The sequence below is a fragment of the Sitophilus oryzae genome, unplaced genomic scaffold, assembly GCF_002938485.1.
Source record: "Sitophilus oryzae breed Bouriz unplaced genomic scaffold, Soryzae_2.0 scaffold_2008_pilon_pilon, whole genome shotgun sequence".
In the NCBI taxonomy this organism is placed as follows: Eukaryota; Metazoa; Arthropoda; class Insecta; order Coleoptera; family Curculionidae; genus Sitophilus; species Sitophilus oryzae.
Window position 1 is genome coordinate 1271405 of NW_022146734.1, and position 17727 is coordinate 1289131.

General features: G+C 38.5%; 1 pseudogene; it reads left to right on the forward strand.

Moving 5' to 3' along the window:
* Positions 1–315: 315 nt before the first annotated feature.
* On the forward strand, positions 316–17543 carry LOC115884021 (annotated as a pseudogene).
* The last annotated feature ends 184 nt before the right edge of the window (positions 17544–17727 follow it).

Genomic DNA, 17727 nt, shown 5'->3' on the forward strand with positions numbered 1-17727 from the left:
CGACCCAAACAATGAATAGCTTATTTTCATATAAAAAAATGCTGCTATTAAAATTTTTGTGATTTAAGATTTAAGCAAGGTGATGATGAGGAACAGTGTGTTGAAAAATTAGTAGATTGTTTAGTGCAAGAGTTGAAAAAAATGAAAAGAAAAAAAAATTGTCAGACCCGAAGGCAGTTTTAAAAATCCACCTGAAGAATTTGCCACAAAAATGCACAGTCGGAATTAATATTCAACGAATTAAAGAAATTGTTAGATTTGGCTAAAAAGTAGATTTGGCAAGCAGTGATAAGTTAGTAAAAAAGTTGAAAAACCCGGAAAGGTGCTATAGATGATTTGGAAAGGGCTTTAAGTTGTCCTGGGCAACCAAGCAAATACGTCACTATCCCTAGACGTTTAGGTGGAAGACTACAGTTTGACAATGTAACAGGTTGGTAAAAACAATGACAGTTTGGTAATGTTGACAATGGTTACTTCTGTTGTAGGTTTCTCATAGAAAGGGATTGTCCCATTTAATATACTGGCCGTGTACGGAAGTGGCCTGATTTACAGAGCCATCGCGAATTTAAACCTTTAGAACCATATCAGTGCCCATTTTCATCAACACCGAAGGAAGTGTGCATTAATCCTTATCATTATAAAAGGATAGAGAGTCCAGTCTTACCAGCAGTCTTGGTACCACGCCGTAATGATTTTGTACCAGGCCATTCTTCATTGCCATTCCAACAAATAGTCGATATACCTCATAATATGAGATATTCTTCAAATGGTTTTAATTCGGCCCACATGAGCCCTAGCTCTCCCATATCTAATGTATCTAGTCCACGAAGTGGTCTTTCAAGTCCTCAATCTCCATATGCCAACTTGGCTGAAATACCTTCGCCTGTGTATGTCCAACAGATGAAAATGCATCAACAACCAATAACAATTCCAGCCCAGAACCACCTCTAACACAAGATGTTCAAAGAGTGCCATACCATTTTTTTAAGATGAGAAAAGCCATTTACAGCCAGAGTGTGAAGGTCACCTCTAACCTGAGTCATACCCACTAAAAACCCATCTGTAGAGTTGCAACTTTGGACCAATGAGTAGGAACACTTTACTTCTCTAATTTCGGAACCACCTTTTGGCATTACTTCAAGACTGAAGATTTTTATCTTTTCATTTTCCTGTTTTTTAAGCATGATGTCATCATCCTGGTGATTGCTAACAGTTCTCTTTTGTTTCCATCATAAGCTCACCGACATTTTCCCTTGTGATTTTAACCTGGCATATTTGTTCCGCCGATGCTATAGTCTCCGAAAGCTTCTACACTCGAATAATGTGTGATTGCCGTGTCTGATGCTTCACAATACAAGCATTTTGTGGATTTATAGTCTCCGAAAGCTTCTACACTCGAATAATGTGTGATTAGCCGTGTCTGATGCTTCACAATACAAGCATTTTGTGGATTTCGCATTCATTATTCTAAATAGGTATTCCCTAAAAGCTCCGTGCTCTCTCATCGTCTGGGTGATGTAGTAGTTCGTTTTCGTCCACGTGTTGTTTATCCGGATCCTCACGTCCGGGATAAATATTTTAATTCGGCCTTGGTATGTCTACCATCTGTTTTCCATTTGTCCAGTATTAACTTCCTGGCCTTTGATCGATACCCTGAGCCGTGCCTGTATATTAGATTTCTTTTCTCGATTTGTAGGATGATTTGCTATTTGAATTTTTGCTAGAGCGAGAACAGCTTCTGTGAAAACCGCACAATACGCCGACACTACGCGTAGGGTTAGCATTCTGTTAATCCCCTCGACGACTTTTTCATTGTATTTATAGTCTGTTGCCTTACTAAAAATGGGCGAGGCGTACAGGATCATCGAATGCATAACCGAGGCAAGCATTCTCCTCTTTCTATCATTGGGGCCCTGATATTGGGAGTGATTCTACCAGAGCAGTGCCATACCAAGAACTGTCGTTTTGTGCATCGATTGCTTACTATGAGTTAAATAGTAGAGTGGGTGAAGTTTTTCATTGTCACTCTACATTAGTCATAGTGGATGACTTTATCAATCCAAGTAACAATAGTGATCGGTTTTGTTTAGGACAGTTAAGTAATGTAAAGAGAAATAGTGCTATTGAAAATACACGAATATACATAGGAAAAGGTTTTAAATAATAAATAATTTACTTTAAAATATAAATTTATTATTCAAGGTGTACGTTTATAATGAAAAGTTAATGGAGAAATATATGCAAAGTGTTTGTCGGGTTCCCCAATATTTGTACTATCAAGAAGTTGTAACCTTCGCCATAACTTTTGCCCCTCTAGAATGTGTAAAACACCAGCAAGATGATCCCTGAGGATTTTCAATAATGCAGAATTTACTCAGTTGCTGTTCAAATATGTAAACCATCGTTTTGAAGCTACCTGTATATGAACTCACCTGTAATTTTGTATAGAGCCTTCAAGGTCCCTGAAAAGAAGTTTTAAAACAAGTGGCTGCTGATCCGGAGTCAACTTTAATTAAAAAAGAAACTAAATAATATTGATCAAATCGTAGCAAAGCCCAAATATTAAGATATAAAACCTCTAGTGACGGCAGACTAGTTGATATTAAAACAAGTTTGAAGTATTTTTTTAATTTACAAAAATATAATGGCATGACTCCATTTAGATTAAATGTCTCCTATCTGGAACGAGATATTACTGGACCTCTAAGTAGCCCTAAAAATGGAAGGAAAAATAATCAAGAAGCTTCAATATAGAGACACCATTTTGGCCGGCTATGGTGACACTATAGTCGCCTCAAATCCATTTGATGACCATCCTAGTACAGTTAGTCATATAACTATTAGTCGAGGACCACAAATGGGTATGAAAGGACCTAATATGGGTATGCTACCCAATATAGGATGTTCTATAGGAATGGGCAGGCCTCCAATTATGGGATCACCTATGATGCATAGTCCAAATGCTATGGGAAATCCAGTGATGCTTAATAGACCCCGAATGGTAACATGACATATGGGACTAGAATGAATGAATGTAGAGTGATTAAGAGGGGGGGAGGTAATCACTGCGACCTTAAAGATTTATTGTGTGCCCCCTTCCTTGAGTCATCACACAGTCTATAACCCATCATACCCCTGTTGTACCTCCGAGGATACACACCCTTCTACAGTTGGAGTTTGGCCCTCCGTGCCGCCCTTCACAGTCGAGGAGCTTGCCTCCGGCTGAGGAACCCGTGAGGAACCCGCTGGAGGATCTGTCTCCATTTTCTCCACCTCTTTAACTTGGTCTCTCCTTAGACCTGATACTGGTGTTGTGTCATATCTATAATAGAAGATATGTTTCTCTATTGCCCTCTTTCTCTATTGCCTCTTTGGATTTGAGCAATAGGAATTCATGAGCAGTGGACCGATCCAAACAATCAATAGCTTATTTTCATATAAAAACGCTGCTATTAAAATACTTTTTTAAAAAAAGACAAAAAAATTGTCGTTTCCCGAAGGGAGTTTTAAAAATCCATCTGAAGAAATTGTCACAAAAATGCACAGTCGAAATTAATATTCAACAAATTGAACCGAAACTGCCTTAGGTCTAGATAAAATTATTTAAAAAAAATTGTTAGATTCGGCCAAAAATATGCAAGTGGTAGATAATTTAGTAAAAAAGTTGAAAAAAAATGGAAAGATGCAATAGATGATTTGGAAAGTGATTCGTTGTCCTTTCATGTCAAAAATATGTCAGCAGATATACTATTTCGCACAAAAGAAAGCTCTACCAGCAACCATCTGTACAGCCATATACAGAAGATGTCATGAGCAGCGGACCGACCCAAACAATCAATAGCTTACTTTCATATAAAATCGCTGCTATTAAAATACTTTTGGGACTCAAGCAAGGTCATGATGACGAACAGTGTTTTGAAAAATTAGTAGATTGTTTAGTGAAAGAGTTGAAAAATGCGAAAAGAAAAAGAATTGACAGACCCGTTTTTTCGAAGGGAGTTTTAAAAATCCACCTGAAGAAATTATCACAAAAATGCACAGTCAAAATTAATATTCAACAAATTGAACCGAAACTGCCTTAGGCCTAGATAAAATTATTTTAAAAAAATGTTAGATTTGGCCAAAACTATGCAAGCGGTAGATAATTTAGTAAAAAAGTTGAAAAAAAATGGAAAGATGCAATAGATGATTTGGAAAGGGATTCGTTGTCCTTTCTTGTCAAAAATTTGTTAGCTAATATTTCGCACAAAAGTAAGCTCTATCCGCAACCATCTGTACAGCCGTACACAGAAGATGAGTCATGAGCAGTGGAGCGACCCAAACAATCAATAGCTTATTTTCATATAAAATCGCTGCTATTCAAATACTTTTGGGATTTAAGCAAGGTTATGATGAGGAACAGTATTTTGAAAAATTAGTAGATTGTTTAGAGAAAGAGTTGAAAAATACGAAAAGAAAAAAAAAATGTTACCCGTTTTCCGAAGGGAGCTGAAATTGGATTCGAGTGGTTCTTAAACCACTAGCAGTGTCTAATGTCCAAAAAATATCTAGGTCTGCCAGCGATGATGAGACAATGCAACATTTGTATGAGATTTTCACAACACATGTTTCGATACAATAGCTAATGAGGAACCAGAAAAGCCGGCGATTCAGTCGCCATATGCCAGAATCGATAAAGGAGTGGTTCGCACCCTGAGCCCTAGGTCCTGAAACTGGAATCTAGAGGTTTACTTTTAAGAAACTACCAAAATAGACTTATTTCAATCGTAGAAACAACTCAATCACAAAATTTGGCAGCAAAACAGCAAACTTACTAATAGCAGTGTTTAATGTCCCCAAAAAATGTCTGCCAGCAATGATGAGTCAATGCAATATTTGTATGAGTTTTTCACAACGTGTTTTAATACAATAGCTAATAAAGCACCAGAAAAGCCGGCGATTCAGTCGCCATATGCCAGAATCGATAAAGGAGTGGTTCACCTGAGCTCTAGGTGGCACCCTGAGCTCTAGGTCCTAAAATTGGAATCTAGATGTTCAATTTTAAGAAACCACCAAAATAGACTTATTTCAATCGTAGGAACAACTCAAACACAAAATTTGGCAGCAAAACAGCAAAGTTACTACCAGCAGTGTTTAATGTCCCCAAAAAATGTCTGCCAGTAATGATGATGCAATCGATGCAACATTTGTATGAGTTTTTCACAACGTGTTTTAATACAATAGCTAATAAGGAACCAGAAAAGCCGGCGATTCAGTCGCCATATGCCAGAATCGATAAAGGAGTGGTTCACCTGAGCTCTAGGTGGCACCCTGAGCTCTAGGTCCTGAAATTGGAATCTAGAGGTTCAATTTTAAGAAATTACCAAAATAGACTTATTCCAATCGTAGGTACAACTCAAACACAAAATTTGGCAGCAAAACAGCAAAGTTACTACTAGCAGTGTTTAATGTCCCCAAAAAATGTCTGCCAGCAATGATGAGCCAATGCAACATTTGTATGAGTTTTTCACAACGTGTTTGAACACAATAGCTAATAAGGCACCAGAAAAGCCAGGATTCAGTCGCCATATGCCAGAATCGATAAAGGAGTGGTTCACCTGAGCTCTAGGTGGCACCCTGAGCTCTAGGTCCTGAAATTGGAATCTAGAGGTGCAATTTTAAGAAACTACCAAAATAGACTTATTCCAATCGTAGGAACAACTCAAACACAAAATTTGGCAGCAAAACAAGCAAAGTTACTTACCAGCAGTGTTTAATGTCCCCAAAAAATGTCTGCCAGTAATGATGATGCAATCGATGCAACATTTGTATGAGTTTTTCACAACGTGTTTTAATACAATAGCTAATAAGGAACCAGAAAAGCCGGCGATTCAGTCGCCATATGCCAGAATCGATAAAGGAGGGTTCACCTGAGCTCTAGGTGGCACCCTGAGCTCTAGGTCCTGAAATTGGAATCTAGAGGTTCAATTTAAGAAATTACCAAAATAGACTTATTCCAATCGTAGGTACAACTCAAACACAAAATTTGGCAGCAAACAGCAAAGTTACTACTAGCAGTGTTTAATGTCCCCAAAAAATGTCTGCCAGCAATGATGAGCCAATGCAACATTTGTAAGGAGTTTTTCTACAACGTGTTTGAACACAATAGCTAATAAGGCACCAGAAAAGCCAGGATTCAGTCGCCATATGCCAGAATCGATAAAGGAGTGGTTCACCTGAGCTCTAGGTGGCACCCTGAGCTCTAGGTCCTGAAATTGGAATCTAGAGGTGCAATTTTAAGAAACTACCAAAATAGACTTATTCCAATCGTAGGAACAACTCAAACACAAAATTGGGCAGCAAAACAGCAAAGTTACTACTAGCAGTGTTTAATGTCCCCAAAAAATGTCTGTCAGCAATGATGAGCCAATGCAACATTTGTATGAGTTTTTCACAATGTGTTTTAACACAATAGCTAATAAGGCACCAGAAAAGCCAGGATCCAGTCGCCATATGCCAGAATCGATAAAGGAGTGGTTCACCTGAGCTCTAGGTGGCACCCTGAGTTCTAGGTCCTGAAATTGGAATCTAGAGGTGCAATTTTAAGAAACTACCAAAATAGACTTATTCCAATCGTAGGAACAACTCAAACTCAAAATTGGGCAGCAAAACAGCAAAGTTACTACTAGCAGTGTTTAATGTCCCCAAAAAATGTCTGCCAGCAATGATGAGCCAATGCAATATTTGTATGAGTTTTTCACAACGTGTTTTAACACAATAGCTAATAAGGCACCAGAAAAGCCACCAGGATTCAGTCGCCATATGCCAGAATCGATAAAGGAGTGGTTCACCTGAGCTCTAGGCAGGCACCCTGAGCCTCTAGGTCCTGAAATTGGAATCTAGAGGTGCAATTTTTTAAGAAACTACCAAAATAGACTTATTCCAATCGTAGAACAACTCAAACACAAAATTGGGCAGCAAAACAGCAAAGTTACTGCTAGCAGTGTTTAATGTCCCCAAAAAAATGTCTGCCAGCAATGATGAGCCAATGCAATATTTGTATGAGTTTTTCACAACGTGTTTTAACACAATAGCTAATAAGGCACCAGAAAAGCCAGGGATTCAGTCGCCATATGCCAGAATCGATAAAGGAGTGGTTCACCTGAGCTCTAGGTGGCACCCCTGAGCCTAGGTCCTGAAATTGGAATCTAGAGGTGCAATTTTAAGAAAACTACCAAAATAGACTTATTCCAATCGTAGGAACAACTCAAACTCAAAATTGGGCAGCAAAACAGCAAAGTTACTACTAGCAGTGTTTAATGTCCCCAAAAAATGTCTGCCAGCAATGATGAGCCAATGCAATATTTGTATGAGTTTTTCACAACGTGTTTTAACACAATAGCTAATAAGGCACCAGAAAAGCCAGGATTCAGTCGCCATATGCCAGAATCGATAAAGGAGTGGTTCACCTGAGCTCTAGGTGGCACCCTGAGCTCTAGGTCCTGAAATTGGAATCTAGAGATGCAATTTTAAGAAACTACCAAAATAGACTTATTCCAATCGTAGGAACAACTCAAACACAAAATTGGGCAGCAAAACAGCAAAGTTACTACTAGCAGTGTTTAATGTCCCCAAAAAATGTCTGCCAGCAATGATGAGCCAATGCAATATTTGTATGAGTTTTTCACAATGTGTTTTAACACAATAGCTAATAAGGCACCAGAAAAGCCAGGATCCAGTCGCCATATGCCAGAATCGATAAAGGGGTGGTTCACCTGAGCTCTAGGTGGCACCCTGAGCTCTAGGTCATGAAATTGGAATCTAGAGGTGCAATTTTAAGAAACTACCAAAATAGACTTATTCCAATCGTAGGAACAACTCAAACACAAAATTGGGCAGCAAAACAGCAAAGTTACTACTAGCAGTGTTTAATGTCCCCAAAAAATGTCTGCCAGCAATGATGAGCCAATGCAATATTTGTATAGAGTTTTCACAACGTGTTTTAACACAATAGCTAATAAGGCACCAGAAAAAGCCAGGATTCAGTCGCCATATGCCAGAATCGATAAAGGAGTGGTTCACCTGAGCTCTAGGTGGCACCCTGAGCTCTAGGTCCTGAAATTGGAATCTAGAGGTGCAATTTTAAGAAAAGCTACCAAAATAGACTTATTCCAATCGTAGGAACAACTCAAACTCAAAATTGGGCAGCAAAACAGCAAAGTTACTACTAGCAGTGTTTAATGTCCCCAAAAAATGTCTGCCAGCAATGATGAGCCAATGCAATATTTGTATGAGTTTTTCACAACGTGTTTTAACACAATAGCTAATAAGGCACCAGAAAAGCCAGGATCCAGTCGCCATATGCCAGAATCGATAAAGGGGTGGTTCACCTGAGCTCTAGGTGGCACCCTGAGCTCTAGGTCCTGAAATTGGAATCTAGAGGTGCAATTTTAAGAAACTACCAAAATAGATTGACTTATTCCAATCGTAGGGAACAAATCAAAACACAAAATTGGGCAGCAAACAGCAAAGTTACTACTAGCAGTGTTTAATGTCCCCAAAAATGTCTGCCAGCAATGATGAGTTCAATGCAATATTTGTATGAGTTTTCACAACGTGTTTTAACACAATAGCTAATAAGGCACCAGAAAAGCCAGGATTCAGTCGCCATATGCCAGAATCGATAAAGGAGTGGTTCACCTGGAGCTCTAGGTGGCACCCTGAGCTCTAGGTCCTGAAATTGGAATCTAGAGGTGCAATTTTAAGAAACTACCAAAATAGACTTATTCCAATCTGTAGGAACAACTCAAACACAAAATTGGGCAGCAAAACAGCAAAGTTACTACTAGCAGTGTTTAATGTCCCCAAAAAAAATGTTTGCCAGCAATGATGAGCCAATGCAATATTTGTATGAGTTTTTCACAACGTGTTTTAACACAATAGCTAATAAGGCACCAGAAAAGTGCCGGCGATTCAGTCGCCATATGCCAGAATCGATAAAGGAGTGGTTCACCTGAGCTCTAGGTGGCACCCTGAGCTTCTAGGTCCTGAAACTGGAATCTAGAGGTGCAATTTTAAGAAACTACCAAAATAGATCTTATTCCAATCGTAGGAACAACTCAAACACAAAATTGGGCAGCAAAACAGCAAAGTTACTACTAGCAGTGTTTAATGTCCCCAAAAAATGTCTGCCAGCAATGATGAGCCAATGCAATATTTGTATGAGTTTTTCACAACGTGTTTTAACACAATAGCTAATAAGGCACCAGAAAAGCCGGCGATTCAGTCGCCATATGCCAGAATCGATAAAGGAGTGGTTCACCTGAGCTCTAGGTGGCACCCTGAGCTCTAGGTCCCGAAATTGGAATCTAGAGGTGCAAATTTTAAGAAACTACCAAAATAGACTTATTCCAATCGTGGGAACAACTCAAACACACAAAATTGGGCAGCAAAACAGCAAAGTTACTACTAGCAGTGTTTAATGTCCCCAAAAATGTCTGCCAACAGATGATGAGCCAATGCAATATTTGTATGAGTTTTTCACAACGTGTTTTAACACAATAGCTAATAAGGCACCAGAAAAGCCAGGATTCAGTCGCCATATGCCAGAATCGATAAAGGAGTGGTTCACCTGAGCTCTAGGTGGCACCCTGAGCTCTAGGTCCTGAAATTGGAATCTAGAGGTGCAATTTTAAGAAACTACCAAAATAGACTTATTCCAATCGTAGGAACAACTCAAACACAAAATTGGGCAGCAAAACAGCAAAGTTACTACTAGCAGTGTTTAATGTCCCCAAAAATGTTTGCCAGCAATGATGAGCCAATGCAATATTTGTATGAGTTTTTCACAACGTGTTTTAACACAATAGCTAATAAGGGCACCAGAAAAGCCGGCGATTCAGTCGCCATATGCCAGAATCGATAAAGGAGTGTTTCACCTGAGCTCTAGGTGGCACCCTGAGCTCTAGGTCCTGAAATTGGAATCTAGAGGTGCAATTTTAAGAAACTACCAAAAATAGACTTATTCCAATCGTAGGAACAACTCAAACACAAAAATTGGGCAGCAAAACAGCAAAGTTACTACTAGCAGTGTTTTAATGTCCCCAAAAATGTCTGCCAGCAATGATGAGCCAATGCAATATTTATGCTTACGAGTTTTTCTTTACAACGTGTTTTAACACAATAGCTAATAAGGCACCAGAAAGCCGGCGATTCAGTCGCCATATGCCAGAATCGATAAAGGAGTGGTTCACCTGAGCCTCTAGGTGGCACCCTGGAGCTCTAGGTCCTGAAATTGGAATCTAGAGGTGCAATTTTAAGAAACTACCAAAAATAGACTTATTCCAATCGTAGGGAACAACCAAACACAAAATTGGGCAGCAAAACAGCAAAGTTACTACTAGCAGTGTTTAATGTCCCCAAAAAATGTCTGCCAGCAATGATGAGCCAATGCAATATTTGTATGAGTTTTTCACAACGTGTTTTAACACAATAGCTAATAAGGCACCAGAAAAGCCGGCGATTCAGTCGCCATATGCCAGAATCGATAAAGGAGTGGTTCACCTGAGCTCTAGGTGGCACCCTGAGCTCTAGGTCCTGAAATTGGAATCTAGAGGTGCAATTTTAAGAAACTACCAAAATAGACTTATTCCAATCGTAGGAACAACTCAAACACAAAATTGGGCAGCAAAACAGCAAAGTTACTACTAGCAGTGTTTAATGTCCCCAAAAAATGTCTGCCAGCAATGATGAGCCAATGCAATATTTGTATGAGTTTTTCACAACGTGTTTTAACACAATAGCTAATAAGGCACCAGAAAAGCCGGCGATTCAGTCGCCATATGCCAGAATCGATAAAGGAGTGGTTCACCTGAGCTCTAGGTGGCACCCTGAGCTCTAGGTCCTGAAATTGGAATCTAGAGGTGCAATTTTAAGAAACTACCAAAATAGACTATTCCAATCGTAGGAACAACTCAAACACAAAATTGGGCAGCAAAACAGCAAAGTTACTACTAGCAGTGCTTAATGTCCCCAAAAAAATGTCTGCCAGCAATGATGAGCCAATGCAATATTTGTATGAGTTTTTTCACAACGTGTTTTAACACAATAGCTAATAAGGCACCAGAGCCGGCGATTCAGTCGCCATATGCCAGAATCGATAAAGGAGTGGTTCACCTGAGCTCTAGGTGGCACCCTGAGCTCTAGGTCCTGAAATTGGAATCTAGAGGTGCAATTTTAAGAACTACCAAAATAGACTTATTCCAATCGTAGGAACAACTCAAACACAAATTGGGCAGCAAAACAGCAAAGTTACTACTAGCAGTGTTTAATGTCCCCAAAAAATGTCTGCCAGCAATGATGAGCCAATGCAATATTTGTATGAGTTTTTCACAACGTGTTTTAACACACATAGCTAATAAGGCACCAGAGCTGCCGGCGATTCAGTCGCCATATGCCAGAATCGATAAAGGAGTGGTTCACCTGAGCTCTAGGGTGGCACCCTGAGCCTAGGTCCTGAAATTGGAATCTAGAGGTGCAATTTTAAGAAACTACCAAAATAGACTTATTCCAATCGTAGGAACAACTCAAACACAAAATTGGGCAGCAAAACAGCAAAAGTTACTACTAGCAGTGTTTAATGTCCCCAAAAAATGTCTGCCAGCAATGATGAGCCAATGCAATATTTGTATGAGTTTTTCACAACGTGTTTTAACACAATAGCTAATAAGGCACCAGAAAAGCCGGCGATTCAGTCGCCATATGCCAGAATCGATTAAGGAGTGGTTCACCTGAGCTCTAGGTGGCACCCTGAGCTCTAGGTCCTGAAATTGGAATCTAGAGGTGCAATTTTAAGAAACTACCAAAATAGACTTATTCCAATCGTAGGAACAACTCAAACACAAAATTGGGCAGCAAAACAGCAAAGTTACTACTAGCAGTGTTTAATGTCCCCAAAAAATGTCTGCCAGCAATGATGAGCCAATGCAATATTTGTATGAGTTTTTCACAACGTGTTTTAACACAATAGCTAATAAGGCACCAGGGCACCCTGAGCTCTAGGTCCTGAAATTGGAATCTAGAGGTGCAATTTTAAGAAACTACCAAAATAGACTTATTCCAATCGTATGAACAACTCAAACACAAAATTGGGCAGCAAAACAGCAAAGTTACTACTAGCAGTGTTTAATGTCCCCAAAAAATGTCTGCCAGCAATGATGAGCCAATGCAATATTTGTATGAGTTTTTCAGAACGTGTTTTAACACAATAGCTAATAAGGCACCAGAAAAGCCGGCGATTCAGGCGCCATATGCCAGAATCGATTAAGGAGTGGTTCACCTGAGCTCTAGGTGGCACCCTGAGCTCTAGGTCCTGAAATTGGAATCTAGAGGTGCAATTTTAAGAAACTACCAAAATAGACTTATTCCAATCGTAGGAACAACTCAAACACAAAATTTGGCAGCAAAACAGCAAAGTTACTACTAGCAGTGTTTAATGTCCCCAAAAAATGTCTGCCAGCAATGATGAGCCAATGCAACATTTGTATGAGTTTTTCACAATGTGTTTTAACACAATAGCTAATAAGGCACCAGAAAAGCCAGGATCCAGTCGCCATATGCCAGAATCGATAAAGGAGTGGTTCACCTGAGCTCTAGGTGGCACCATGAGCTCTAGGTCCTGAAATTGGAATCTAGAGGTGCAATTTTAAGAAACTGCCAAAATAGACTTATTCCAATCGTAGGAACAACTCAAACACAAAATTGGGCAGCAAAACAGCAAAGTTACTACTAGCAGTGTTTAATGTCCCCAAAAAATGTCTGCCAGCAATGATGAGCCAATGCAATATTTGTATGAGTTTTTCAGAACGTGTTTTAACACAATAGCTAATAAGGCACCAGAAAAGCCGGCGATTCAGTCGCCATATGCCAGAATCGATTAAGGAGTGGTTCACCCGAGCTCTAGGTCCTGAAATTGGAATCTAGAGGTGCAATTTTAAGAAACTACCAAAATAGACTTATTCCAATCGTAGGAACAACTCAAACACAAAATTGGGCAGCAAAACAGCAAAGTTACTACTAGCAGTGTTTAATGTCCCCAAAAAATGTCTGCCAGCAATGATGGGCCAATGCAATATTTGTATGAGTTTTTCACAACGTGTTTTAACACAATAGCTAATAAGGCACCAGAAAAGCCGGCGATTCAGTAGCCATATGTCAAAATCGATAAAAAAGTGATTCGCACCCTGAAACTGGAACATAGAAGTTTACTTTTAAGAAAGACTGTTAATGCATTTCAAAGTTAAACCTGGAGAAAATTTGCTTGATTTTTGCTGCAGGAACAAGCTGTAAAAGCTGTCGACAACAAATCTTTCAAAGTGGAACGATCCACATACAACACACAGAGCCGCCAGATAGCGACACTAAAAAGTGTAGTTTGGTGGAGTGTATAGTTCATAAGGTGTTCACTAGGGATTTTCAATAACGCTGATTTTGCTCAGCTGCTGTATTAATATGTAAATCACGAATATGAAGCAATATAATATGAGCTCATCAGGATATATGCCATTCGAATGAGTTTTGTGAAAGTACTGTATGTTAATAATATGCCGTATGGTTAAAAAAAACGGCGTCAGCGATATGTCATTTTATATGTAAACTTATGTGGGAAATGTCATCGATCGTCATTTCCAAGCCAACTGGACGCCGTTTTTTTGGATTATACGGTAGCATACAGTATCAGATCTCCACTTCTCGGATATTGCTAAAGTGGAAGGACCCACATACAACAGAAAAAAGCGAAAAGTGTCAATAGAAACAGTACTATTGAAAATACACGAAGACACATAAATAATTAATAAATAATAATAGCAAAAATAAAAATAAAATAGCCAAACCAAGCTAAAGTGGAAGGACCCACATACAACAGAAAAAACCCAAAGTACGTCAATAGAAACAGTACTATTGAAAATACACGAAGACACATAAATAATTAATAAATAATAATAGCTCCCGTATATAGCGTTTAACGCATTGGGAGTAGCAAGGTAAAGCTTGCCCTACTAGAGCCGTTCGGTATACAAGGAAGGTAATGTGGCTAGCATTACACTTCATCCGCCTATTATTACCTCAGGATTGTGAACCCCAAGCACTCATTTAAAGCTGAGTCGACCTAGGTATCCAAACTATTTTTATTTTATTAAAACTAGTCGGCTGATGAAATGCCGGCTGTTGGATTCGAATCCACAACCTTTGAATTGGTAGACGAGAGCTGTATACCTATACCTATACCGCCACCGGGCACCTTTCATAAATAATTAATAATTTATTTTAATATACTGAGATGTTTAGTATGAGATGTATATGCATAATATTTGTCAGATTCGTCAATATTTGTACAATCAAGAAATTATAACCATCACCAGAATTTTCATCTATAGACATTTTGTAAAAAACCAGCAAAGTGTTCCCTGAGGATTTTGAATAATGCTGAATTTGCTCAGTTGCTGTCCCAATGTGCAAATTACGGCTTTGAAGTATATGAGCTCATCAAGATGTCTGCCATTTGAATGTGCTTTGTGAAGGTACTGTATGTTATTAATATAACTTGCAATTAGATCCCCCACCACTCGGATATTGTCAAAGCCGAACGATTCATATACGAGTACAACAGAAAAAAGCGCGGAATGTCAACAGAAACAGTACTATTGGAAATACACGAAGACACATAGAAAATGTTAAAATACTTAACAATTTACTTTAATATACTGACATATTTAGTTTTATGCAGTATATGGTATGCAGTCGAGTAGTTGTAGGGAAAATATAGACACTACTTCTGACATTGACGGTAATGTGGAAACGGTATACACTCATAGCGATACAAGAGAAGACACCCCATACAGCACATCAAATCACATTTACGATGTGTTTACATTATTAGATGTAGACACAGGGTGACACAATTCCCCCGATGTAAATATGCTACGTTTACACATTGTAATTCAACACGTATGCACAAAGGTTAAACGTCCGCCTTACAATGTAGCCACAGTATAGCATTTACGTATACACAAAGTAAGGGATACACAGTGTGCCGTAGGATACACAGTGCTTGTGTATTACGTTTAAACTATGTTTACACATTGCAGTTGTGACTACCGCGTGTATACGTAGGTATTTTGCTTCGTATATACATCTTGTGCTAGATAAAACTACTTCTTATGAACGAATTTAGGAAATAATACAAGTTTTGATGCCTAACTTTTCGTTATTTTAAGAAATATTTATTCAATGATACCAATTATATCTTTTTAGAATGAAAATTAGGAAGGCAAAACTTTGTATTTTCCAAAAGTATCTCGATCGTAAGTTCAAGAGAAGTAGCCTTAAAATTGTTCCATTTTTGTTTTGTATTAAATGTACCATTTTTCTTCCATAAAATGGATTAAGTGGTTAAAAAATAAAATTCTTATATTTCTTTATATCATGGAACGCAATAGCGCAAATAACACAATAATAATTATTATTTACACTGCAGAAACCAGAAGTAAGAAAACACTGTAAAAGAACAGAATTTGTATCAAAATGTATTAAACATATAAGTACCTAGTATAACAACATATACTAAAATGGTAAACACTGGTATATCGCCACGATTTGGTGGACCTCGTTTAGTCATTTTTTCTCCTCTTTTCCCTCCAAGCAGTTGGTATATTAGCATACTCATTCATCGAGCACGCTGTTGGACTTTGTTGTATTGTATTTTATTTCCAGATTAACAATCTCACCCTTAAATTTTATATGAAACTGATTATTGAATATTAAACATATCTGTGTATATTGATCCATCGATAACTTACCGAATATCAGTGTAAGAAGTTCTTTGAAGTGTTTAAATCTTTCTTTCTCTGGTCCATTTAGATTTTTATTATTTCCAAATTAAAAAAAATTATATTGCAGAACTAACTCAGCTAACCTCTTTATCATTATACGAGAATATTTGGAGTTTTCATTCATTGGAGTCAAAATTTGGTAAATTGGGTATCGAGTAAGGGAAGAGTCGCTGCTATAATATATTAATAATACTCTTAGGAAGGTGTGAAAAAGTAATTAAAAACGTGTATTTACCTTAAAATCTCTTTTAAACTACACACAAACAGAACATTTATATAGAGCCTCCGAATGATAAAACAATAATGGCTGCTAACACATACCACTGCTAGAAAGGAGAAAGGAGAGAGATACACTTAATCGGTGTGTCTACGCTGAGGCTATCCGCGCATGCGCACACCTTCATTTCATGCTAGAATGTAGACACAACAGTACTAACACTATTACAAAGTGTCTATATAGATATTTATATTATGTGTATACGTCACATTTTTACAAGGTGTGTACTATAGGCACAACTATGATACGAAGTATCACACATACATATGACTTATACATTGTGTGTCTCATATACCGACGTCAGATTTCATCATTTTAATAATTATTTGTTACGTTACAAAAAACTCTTTAGAATCTTGAGTGCATACGGTATACAACTAGTAAACACTGTATCACACAATTCTATCAATATAAACCTGCGTGTATCTCATATGTATATGTTACAACTGAACTTAGAATAGATGAACACTTAGGTTCACTTTAACATATGTTGTTAAATTTGTGTCATTGTTCATGTGTCTCCCTTGTAGAAATGTAATTTCATTTGGACGTGCTATATGGGATATAGATTCAATGAATTTCTACCCAAGGGGTAAAGACCCCATTGTACCAGCCTTGCTAGAATTTCAAGAAAAGCCCCAAGAACAGTTTCTGGCAAGGACTATCACTCTTCTGGATATAACGATGCCTACTTTTAGACCTGCTACAGCTTACACTTTATAGTTACGTGCAAGATATAGATATAAGTGTATATTATATATGTGAGCCTACATATTAAGAATATGTAGGGTCACAAAGCAGGAAGGGTTATGGGACCCTCCATTATAGGTGCTAAGGCCGGACAAGAAAGATTAGGAATATATATATCAAGTCCGCCGTACCAGGTAGGGCAACGAATAGTAATGGAAGACTAGCAGCTGGAGACCAGTTTCTGTCAGTTGACGGCCAGTCCCTTCTCGGCATCACTCAGGAAAAAGCAGCCAGGATTTTGATGAAAACTGGCAGCGTTGTAACGCTGGAAATCGCTAAAGGCGGAGCATTTTACCACGACTTCGCAACATTGTTGCAAGAACCAAGTCCCAACCCACACAGAGGTCGCAGATTCATGTCTGGACCGTGTCAACCATCTGGACCTGTTCGAACTGTCAGAAACAAACAAGGATTTGCATTTCCACGGGGGTATGGGATTCTATTTTCAAGATTCTAGACAAAAACTGACCATTAAATGCATCAGAGTGGCAAGCGATGCGACAGTCAAAGACGTCACGGGAACCCTAGTGAAATTCAGACCGCACATGAGAATGCACATGAGAGTACCCAGTTACGCCCTATATGAACTAAACGAATGTTGTCCAGAACGACAAATGTCACCTTCAGGAAAGAACTATTTTAATTGAGGAAGATTGACGACAAACCGATTCAATGGAAAGACAACAAAAGTTCCAGAGACAACAAAACAATCCCAGTGAAAAGATGGCGGCCCAGAAAGAGGCGGAGCTTTAAAAATCCAAACCCTTCTGTTATTACTAAGATATTGTGCAGGAGCAGTAATTAGAGAAATGCTGGACAAATATGGTTTAA